Raw genomic sequence first — 10,469 nt, 5'->3', positions numbered from 1 at the left:
TGGAATATTGGTTATTTTACTTATTATTTATGGCATTCAAAATTTTTAATGATGTTTGAGAATCTACCATTTGGTCTAATGAATTCTCTTCAATCAATAAAATTGGTTGAAAAAAATTCATTCCTAAAAATTCATTCCAAATTGGTCTAACTTCCTTGAAATTGCAGCAACTTGATTTGCTAACATGGTAAATGCATCAGTTTCATGAATAATGGCTACTTTCTTGGGATTTACCCTCTTAGAAGACCATTGAAAATTATTAGTATCCATTTCTTCAATTAAAGCGTAGGCATCATGAAATGGTTTTGACATCAATGGGCCACGGCATCGATAGTTGATTTAAGAGATCCAACTAATTCGTTATAAGAAGTTGGAATTATTAACTAATTTTTTTATAGCATGGTGTGGACACCTTGTTAAGAGTTCTTTAAATCTTTCCCATGCTTCATAAATAGATTCCCCATCAAACTGATTAAAAGATGTAATATCATTTCTAAGTTTTGCAGTTTTTGATGGAGGAAAATATTTAGCAAGGAATTTTTGTGCTAAAGAACCTCAAGATCTGATAGATCCAGGTGCTAAAAAATTCAACCACATCTTAGCTTTATCCCTCAGTGAGAAAGGAAATAACCTAATTATTATGGAATCATCTGATATAACATCGTATTTAAATGTATCGTCCAATTCTAGAAAATTGGCAAGATGTAAATTTGGATCTTCAGTTGATGATCCCCCAAACTGATTATTTGATACCGTTTGGAAAATATTAGGTTTAAGCTCATATAAATTACCCACTACAGTAAGTTTTTGAATACTACAATGAAGTTCATCTACAGTAGGGTTGGCATAATCTCTTAAAGGTCTAAACTGTTGATGAATTTCAGCATTTTGATTATTTTGGTCTGCCATTTCTATAATTTTTTTGGATTTTTTCAAAATTAATAATTTTTTTAGTTTTTTGGGTTTTCTAATAGTTCTTTCTAATTCAAAATCGTAGGGAACTAGTCCTTAAAAATCTAAATTACACATACACTATCATAAAATAAAATAAACAAAACAAAATAAAATAAGATAAGATAACTTAAAGTTTAAATAATTCTTTCTAAAAATAGAAATTTTACTTTTGATTCCCCGACAACGACACCAAAAACTTGATCCTTTGATACTGTTAATATGCAAAGTACAATAATAATTCATATTATATTTCACTTATATTTCCTTACTTCACAACAAAACCAAAAACTTGATCCTAAAGAAAAATAAGAATTTAAATTTATATTGGGATACTACCCAAGTATATGTATCGTTATCAAGTAATATAGGACTTTCTGCTATTTTACTGTTGATGCGATAGTTGGGATTGTGATGGAATTTTATGCCAACCTTCCTGAGGCTTCTGATGATTTTTTTTTGTTGAGGAAAAAGGGTGGAGTTTACTCCAAGAAAAATTAATGAGTTTTATCAATTAGAAGATTTTTATAGATATTAGTATCATTCATTTTCTTCTACAGATCAAGCCTTAGATGAAGTTATTTCTTTTCTAACTAGTGAGAAAGGTTCTTGGAAAATAAAAAATGGAGTTAAAGTTAACTTTCCTTTTTATATGTTAAATGTAGTGTCGAAGGCTTGACATTATTTTATTTTTGGAAGGATGATTTCAACAAACCATCATAGTGAAGTAACCAAAGATAGGGCCATCCTTAACTACTGTATTCAACAAGTGATGAATATAAATGTAGGCTCTATCATTTATATGAACATTTGATCTATTGCTCTGGGAGAGACCACTGGTGGATTGGCGCACTTTGCTCTCATTTACACACTTTGTGAGTATGCAGGAATTGATTTCAGACCTGATGAGAAGAAGATTGAGCCTTAGAGATCGATTGGGCCTGTCAACATCAAGACTTATGAGTCCCAAGTTGATTGGAGATCTGGAAGATAGGCTAGGGATAGGCTAGGGATATATAGGCTAGGGATATTCCTACTACTTTTAAAACCCCTACTTTTAGTGAGCCCTCTTCAAGTGACCCCAACAACAAGGAGTTATTGGATCAGATGATAATTTGATAGGGAGATTGATCATAGGATGCAAAATATGGAGGCTAGAAATGCTCACACTGATGATCTGATTCACCAGAAATTTTAGTATGATGCTGCTTATGATGATGCTTTAGTAAGATACCTGAGGGGTGACCATACAGTTCAGTTCCCTCTTCACCCTACTTATATTCCATATCAGCAGCAGAAGTTAGATGTCGATGATGAAGAAGATAATGCTGGTGATCTATTTTAAGTAATGAAATTTATATTTTTGAAGTATTAAAAATCTTAAAAGATTCATGTAAAAAGAAAAGAATTAAACTTTATAAAATTTTTAAGTTAATATAAATTTCTTAAGTGAAGAAATGTAAAAAGTTTTTAACTTTAAGAAGAGGATAGTGAAGTTCAAAATCATTAAAGGCTATCCAAATATAGTAATCCTCACATATAGAAAAGAAAAAAAAAATAAAAAAAAAAGAAAAAAAAAAGAAAAGATGTGGGGAAAAGCTTGAGTGTCTAATTAAAAATTGACTTCACTTGAATCAGCTTAAGGAAAAAAACTTGGATACATTTTCTAAACTTTTGATTTGAATATTAACTTAATTATTAATAAAATTTTATGAAGTTCTTTTTCATATGAATTTCATAAGTGACTTTAATAGAACAAATTGCAATTTTTCTTAAAAAGAATAGAGGATTAGAAACCTTAGACTTAATTACTGAATATCTTTACACCTTTAGCATTAAGTAGAATTGTTTTGAATTTTTCTTAAGTTTAACTATTATGTTTAGAGAACTAAAATATGGAAGTCTAAAAGTCAAATTCTTTACCATAAATCATATTTTTATGTAGTAGAGAAGTTACTTGAGGGCACGTAACAAGTTACTTTAGCCCAATCTAAGGGTGGGGCATTGATTTAAAAGGGTAGGGCTTATCCGGAAGAATTTGATGTCGTGCCCTACCTTAAGGGTTTTGTGTCATGATACACTAAAATAATATGTTGTTTGAAGTATACATTTTATGCTTATTTTTGGAGATATTGCACTTCAAAGAAGGGTATTTTCATGTTTTTATTGTAGGTATATCAATTTTAGACATTTGGAGCAATAAAAACCAAAAAGGATGAAATTTGGAGGCAAAAAGTGAATTTTGGGAATTTCGGCGCCATATGCGCCAAATTGGTGCTAGATGTGCCATTTTACGAAGAGCTGGCACAATAAGCTACACATTGGTGCTAGATGCACCATTTTATAGAGAGCTAGTGCTAAATGCACCAAAACTGGCATCCAATGCGCCAAAACCCACAACGTCACTGACTTAAGCAAGCAGGCACCAGATGCGTCAGAGATGACTTTTTTGCAAATTAAGGCAGTTTGAAATGAATATTGCAAAAATTTTCAAAGGGAAACTTATTTTAAACACCTTTGGAGACATTAAATGCATCTAGAGACTTTTGATGGTTCTTTTGTGAAGGGATATGTCTCTTAGATCAATGGATGTGATGTGACTTTTGAATTCAAAAGGGTTGAATTTTGGATAGAATTTTGGAGGGAATTTTGAATTCATTTTGGAGGGTGGCAGCCTTGAATAAAATAGAGGGAAGTGTAGGGTATAGGAGAGGTTGAAGTGGCGTGTATGGGGGGCAAAAAATAGAAAGAAGAGAGAGGTTCAAGTGGTGTGTAAGGGGGGCGTGAGAGAGAGATAGAGAGAGAGAGAGAGAGAGAGAGAAAGTCAAGGGCTTGAAGATTTTCATCAAGGATTGTAAGAGGAGAGGGAAGGTGAGAGATTTCCTTTTCATTAAATTTCTATCAGAGAATTGAGAGTGCTTCTAAGGAGAGAAAGGCTTGGAGAGAACTTCTAGGGATTTTCTTGCGAAGGATTGTGAGATAAGTTTTATCTTTTATTTCTCTTTTTTTTTGAAAACTTATTTTTATAAAAGAAATTCGTTTTTTATTGTATCCTTCTCATGAATTTTGAGTACTCTTCTTTATTCTTCTCCCTACCTTAAGTTATGGTTTTGTGAATAATTGATTTTGTTTTATACAGTTTTAAATGTCAATAATTTGTGATGATTTGAACTCTCATCTTCATTTCCTTTTTGATCTGACCGATTGAATTGTTAAAATATGTTAAGAAACATATGTGCTGAAAGGGCTACAATTTCCACAACATAGTGAGACTCACATTTGATTTCATCCCAGAGGATGTCATCCATGGAGTTGAGTGCAAATAAATAGGAAAATATACTTTGTTGGATGTAGAATTGGAGATTTTAAGGTGACAGATTAAAATTCCAAATTTGGTCTAATGAATTGGAAACTAAGGCGAGATTGTTAGCCCTCAAGTGAGGGAGTAGTGAGAGCTCTGAAGTGGAAGCTAGTATCCTCCCAGCCTAACTACAAAATTAGGGACCAAACTCTGGATTAGTCAATGTTCCTTATGCACTCAGAGAGGGTAAAGAATAGGATTGCTCTTATTTAACACAAAATAATTTACATATATATATATATATATATTCAAATGAGTTTAAATTATTCACAATCCATATACTCATTGTCATGGGGAAGGATGTTTTCGTTAATTTCAACTCTTCATCACCAAAACTTTATTTAGTTTTTGTGATTTTACGTTTGAAAGTTTAGGAATTAATTAACTTTATCTTTTTACTGCATTTTATTTAGCATTCACTCTATTACGTTATGTTCAAATATAACACCTCACTTTTGTATTTTAAAATTGTAGTTCACATTATAATCTTAAGAATTTACAAATAGGCATTTCCAACTTCCCTGTGGGATCGATATCTAGGACTCTGTTAGAGTTCTTTATTACTTGAGCGATACATATACTTGTGTTATTTTTACGGTATTTGGCATATTAGAGAATTTTAAAAGATAAAACAATTTTTATTAAAGTTATTTATGTTGGGATTAATTTGCATATTTACTATTGTATCTGTGGTGTGTATTGATACACTGAAATTATACGCATTTTTAAACCCATATTTTATACCTAGTTTTGGTGATATTGCACTTTAATGGAAGGTATTTTGATGTTTTCTTGCAGGTTGTTGATTTTTATGGCTTTAAAGCAAAAAGAAAGCAAAAAGAATGAAATTTGGAGTCAAAATGACATTTTTTGAGGAATACTCAGTGCCGACAGCGCCAAGGTCAGCGCCGACTGCGCAGAACAACCGAAAGTGAGAGGATTTTTACTCAGCGCCGATGGTGCCAGCCTAGCGTCGACGGTGCCTAAGGCAGCTCAGACCACATTTCTAGAAGGTTAGATGTATTTGGATGATTTTTGAAGAGTTTTTGGAGGCACCTCTTGGAGAACCAACCTTGGGCTTTATTTGGGGCTAAATTTCATCAAAAAATGGGGCTCCTCTACGATCATTTTTTGCTCTACAACATTCCACCACGCTACATTTCAATAATCCATGTTCATTCCACCACATATTGGAGTCAATTATTAATTTTTCTTTCATAGTTTAGAGTTTTTGTGGTGAGATCTAGTGTGAAACTTTTTGTAAGAGTGTTGGAGAAGAAAAGTGAGAGAGTTCTTCTTGCATTTCTAAAGAAAGGCTACAAAGGATTTTCTTTGAGAAAGAGTTCTAGATAAGTTTTTTGGTTTATTTAGTGTTGTATGAACTTTCTTTTATATTTAGAATTTATGTTTTATTGAATCTTTCTCATGAATTCAGAGTAGTTTCCTCTATCTTTCCCCTTACTTTGAGATCTGGAGAAATGAAGAGATAATATGAATGTGTCATAATTAAAATATAAAATAAATTTTCATGACTTTTCTACTCCAAACTTAATTTACTTTTCAAATTGGCCAATTAATTTGTTAAAATATGTTGTGAAACATACGATCTAGGAAATGGAGTATCCGTTCTACAACAGAGTGAGGATCACATTTGATTTCATGAAGGAGAAATTTGTTCATGAAATTAAGTTCAAATAAATAGGGAAATATTCTTTGATGGGTGTAGAATTAGAGAATCTTTAGGGTGAATCTTTAGGGTGACAGACTTTAGGGTGACAGACTAAAATCTCCAATTTGATCTTAGTGTTTAAAAACTAAAGAGAGAGTTAGCTTTCAGGTGACGGGAAGTGGAAGCTGGTATCCTCCTAGCCTAGCCACGAATTTAGGGACTAAACCTAAGATTATCCAATGATTTTCTATGCACTAATGATTTTCTATGCACTGTATGAGGGTAGAAAATTAAAGAAATTGTACTGTGTCAGGGTATATATTATAAACATTTATGTCATCTGATTTCACTATAAATTCATTATAGTGGGAAGGATGTTTTTTTACAGAAGAAATCTTCATTGCATAAACATAGTTAGTAGATTGATTTCACTATAAATTCATTATAGTGGGAAGGATGCTTTTTTACAGAAGAAATCTTCATTACATAAACATAGTTAGTAGATTAGTAATTATTATTAAAAATTTGCATTTCAATTTTGTTGATAGTTAAGTAATTTATTTTGGTTAATATATCAGCATTCGAAATTAGTGACAGTGATTTCGTTTGATTTTCTGTAAATTTCCTGTTAAAATTTATCATTTCTAACTTACACCTTCCCACCTTCAAAAACTGAGTAACATATCAATTTCTAACTTACACAGTGATTTCGTTTGATTTTCATTCTACAACAAAGTGAGGATCTTCATCTAAGTATTTCCAACCTTCAAAACCTGCTAGCTTAGAAACGATATGACATATTTTTTTTAGTTTGAAGGAGAATCAATCTAAGAAGCCTGGGAAAGATTTAACGATCTCCTTAGGAAGTGTCCACACCATGCGTTGCTAGATTGGTTAATAATTCAAACATTTTAATTTTATAATCAAACATTTTATAATGGATTGGTTGGATCTCTTAAATTGATAATTGCTACTGCTGCTTAAGGATCATTAATGTCAAATAATTGAAGAGATGACTACTAAAAATTTTTAATGGCCCTCTGAAACGGAGAATCCAAAAAGAGTAGCTATTATTCATGATTCTGATGTAATATCTATGTTAGTTGCCCAAATAGATATCAAAGAAGATAGATCAATTAGATCAATATGGAATGAATTATGAATTATTCTCAGACATCACCTGTGCTTGAGGAAAACTCATTGGGACAAATAATAGAATCTCAATCTTCTTTTGAAACCTTAAATGCAGTAAATAATCATTCTAAAAATCTTTATGCTAATTATTATAATCCTGGTCGCAAGAATCATCAAATTTTAGTTGGAGTAACAATAACTCTAATGCTACAAATCCAAAATGGAGAAACAACACTACGAATCCATTGGGAAACTCCAACAATCAAGAAAATCCAACTAATAACCCTTATTCCCCTCCATGTTTTAATATGTTTACCCTCCATGTTTTAATAATTTGCAAAATAAGGAGAAAAAGTTATCAATGGTAGAGTTAATATTGCAAATGGGAAGCCAATTACAAAGTCAAGGAGCTGTAATTAGAAACATAGAAAATCAATTGGAATGTATTGCTACTGTACTTAACAATAGACATCCAAGAAAGTTTATTAATAATGTTGAAGTAAATCCTAAAGATCAAAGCAAAGAACAAATTAAGGTTATTCAACTGAGAAGTGGAAAATAATTGGAAAACAGAGTTGGAAAAGAAGCAGAAGTTAAAGTTGAAAAATATGAGGTAGAAAATGAAAATCTAGTGAAGACTCTCATTTTGAGTCAGAATATCCTATTAAACCAATGAAAATCACTGTAGAAAAACCACCACCATCATTTCCTCAAAGATTGAAGCAGAAAAATAAAGACAAATATTTCTCAAAATTTTTTGAGATATTGAGGAAATTGATGATAAACATTCCATTTGTTGAAGACTTGGAACAAATGTCAAGTTGTGTGAAGTTCAAGAAGGATATACTTAATAAGAAAATGCAGTTTGTAGATAATGAGATTACTGCGCTCAGTGAAGAGTGTAATGCTTTAATTCAAAAGAAGCTTCCCGAAAAACTTAAAGATCCTAGAAGTTTTACTATTCCTTGTGCTATTTGTGAAAGATTTTTTGGAAAAGCTTTATGTGATTTAGGAGCCAATATTAATCTTATATCTTTATCAATTTTTAGAAGGTTGGGTTTAGGAGATATTTCACCTACAACTATAACTCTTAAGTCAGTTGATCATTCGTTTACCTATCCTAAAGGAGTTATAGAATATGTTTTGGTAAAAATTGATAATTTTATCTTTCCTGTGGATTTTATTGTCTTAGATCCTTTTATGAAAATAATTTTCTTTAAAACTCTTTTTAAACTGCCAAATCCTCTTTAAAATCAACAGTATACGTATAGCTCAAGTAATAAAGGGCTCTAATGGAGTACTAGATATTGATCCCACAGGGAAGTTGAAAAAACTTAGAAGTAAATTCTTAAAAATATTTTACAATTCAAAAAACTACCAAAATAAAAGTAAATTGTGAAGTTTGAATATTAACTACTAAAGTGAATGCTACGTAAATTGTAGTTGAAAGACCTAGTTAACTAACTAAAAACTAAACTTTCAAAAGTGAAATTATGAAAACCAAATAAAGTTTTTTTGTACGGAAGATTAAAATTTAAGAAAACATTCTTCTTTTTTACAATCAGTATATGGATTGCATAGAAATTAAAATCATTTGAAAATATATATATATAAATTATTTTGTGTCAAATAGGAGCAATCCTATTCTTTACCCTATTCCAAGTGCTATAAAGAATATTGACAAATCCAGAGTTTGGTCCCTAATTCCGTTGTTAAGTGAGGAGGATATCTGGCAGCCACTCTAGAGTTCCCACTACTCCCTCCCCTAAGGGCTAACAATCTAGTATTAGTTTCTAATCAACTAGACCAAATTGGGGATTTTAATTTGTCACCTTAAAATCTCCAATTCTTCATCCAACAAAGCATGTTTCCCTTTTTATTTGCACTCAATTCCATGGATGACATACTCTTCTATGTAATCAAATGTGACTCTCCCCTAGTTGTAGAAATCATAGCCCTTTTTAGAACATATGTTTCTTAACAAGTTTTAACAATTCAATTGGCCAAGTTGAAAAATAAATGAAGATCGAAGTTCAAATCATCACAAATTATTAACATTTAGACCCATAGAAGACAAAATCAATTCTTCACAAAACCATTTCTCAAAGTTGGGAGAACGATAAAGAAGACTACTCGGAATTCATGAGAAGGATACGACCAAACATGGATTTCATATATAAAAAAAATTTATAAAATAAAAGAAATAAAAGACACAACTTATCTCACAATCATTCCCAAGAAAATCCCTAGAAGTTATCTCCAAGCCTTTCTCTCTTTACAATCTGTCAGCGCTATTTTTGGTTGAAGGAGTTGCCCGTAAGAAGCTGTCGGTCACCGGAATCAAAATCCCGCCGCCCGCTTTGGAAGGATGTTTTAATTTACATATATATTTAGTTCTAGAAAAATATGAAATCAAACTGACCTCAAATAGAGCATTGTACCTTAAATCTTGTATCTATCCCGAAGAATAAACACAAGACTTAAGGATGAGGCTCGATCAGATAAGCTAAGGAATATATGACATCTATTTGGTCTACAAAACTATTGTAATTGCCGAAAAGTTTCCCAATTTAATATAAAGAATTAAATAGGTTTATATTAAGCTGGGTTCAAACATGCTTCCTATAAGGGCAAACCCCTATAGTTAATTACATCTTAAATGACCAAAGTCACCTAAGAAGACTCTCAATAAAAATCAGGAAATATTATCTTCAAGGAGTTTCAAAGGGTAGGACTTTTCAATGAGATCGGGCATAGAGGTGTGAATAGGGATTGGTTCAAATTTAGAACATTTTGTTTTTGGAATTCAAAGGAGGAAGAACTAGGGGATGTCATGGATCTAGAGGAAAATCCTCAGTGACTTCCCAATCTATCCTATTGTTTGGCTTCATTTAGAGAAAAAAAATTTAAGTGTTTCATCCAGCCAATTTTATTTGTTAGGGCTTACATTCGTGTGAAATGATCACACAAATAACCTGGAAGATGTGAGGATTTAGGTCGTAACTAACGACAACCTCAAAATCCTAAGACGAGTTATAACTTATATTGTATAGCAGGACTATACGAACGACCTAAAGATAAGGTGAGGATTTACGTTGCATAAGCAAGCAACCTCAAAGTCCTATGGCTTTGTTGTAGTTGTTTACATCTAAGGAAGGAAAATTGGTTTAGCTGGGGAAGACAAGTTTTGCTGTTGAAGATGGACGTGCCGCCCGCCATGCTAGCTCCAAGCTCCTCGCTGTGACAAATTTGAGTTTTCTAGTGTGTCAAGTTATAATGTCAAATCAGGTGGTCCTATTGTTGTAGTTCTTTAAATTTTATGGGGGCATGTTAAAGTTGATTAGAGCGACACCA

The sequence above is a fragment of the Phalaenopsis equestris genome, unplaced genomic scaffold, assembly GCF_001263595.1.
Source record: "Phalaenopsis equestris unplaced genomic scaffold, ASM126359v1 Scaffold000330, whole genome shotgun sequence".
Lineage (NCBI taxonomy): Eukaryota > Viridiplantae > Streptophyta > Magnoliopsida > Asparagales > Orchidaceae > Phalaenopsis > Phalaenopsis equestris.
Note: the sequence above shows the minus strand (reverse complement) of the source record.